Raw genomic sequence first — 217 nt, forward strand, 5'->3', positions numbered from 1 at the left:
GTGCTGACCAGAAAACATCACCCGCAACTGGGAGAACGCCTAAAGCGCCCCTCGCCCTCAGAGCCCCTTTTATACTCGCCGCGTTCGGCCAGTCACGGCGTTCCTCAGCTCCTATTGGTCGCTTGGCGGCAGGGGCGGGGTTCCACCGCCCTGGGAGGCGGGTGAGGACGCGTGGCCGGTTGGCGCATGCGCCCTGCGGTAAGGCGGGGCGGCGGGA

This window comes from Athene cunicularia, assembly GCF_003259725.1.
Source record: "Athene cunicularia isolate RWA chromosome 1 unlocalized genomic scaffold, athCun1 chr1_part1, whole genome shotgun sequence".
In the NCBI taxonomy this organism is placed as follows: Eukaryota; Metazoa; Chordata; class Aves; order Strigiformes; family Strigidae; genus Athene; species Athene cunicularia.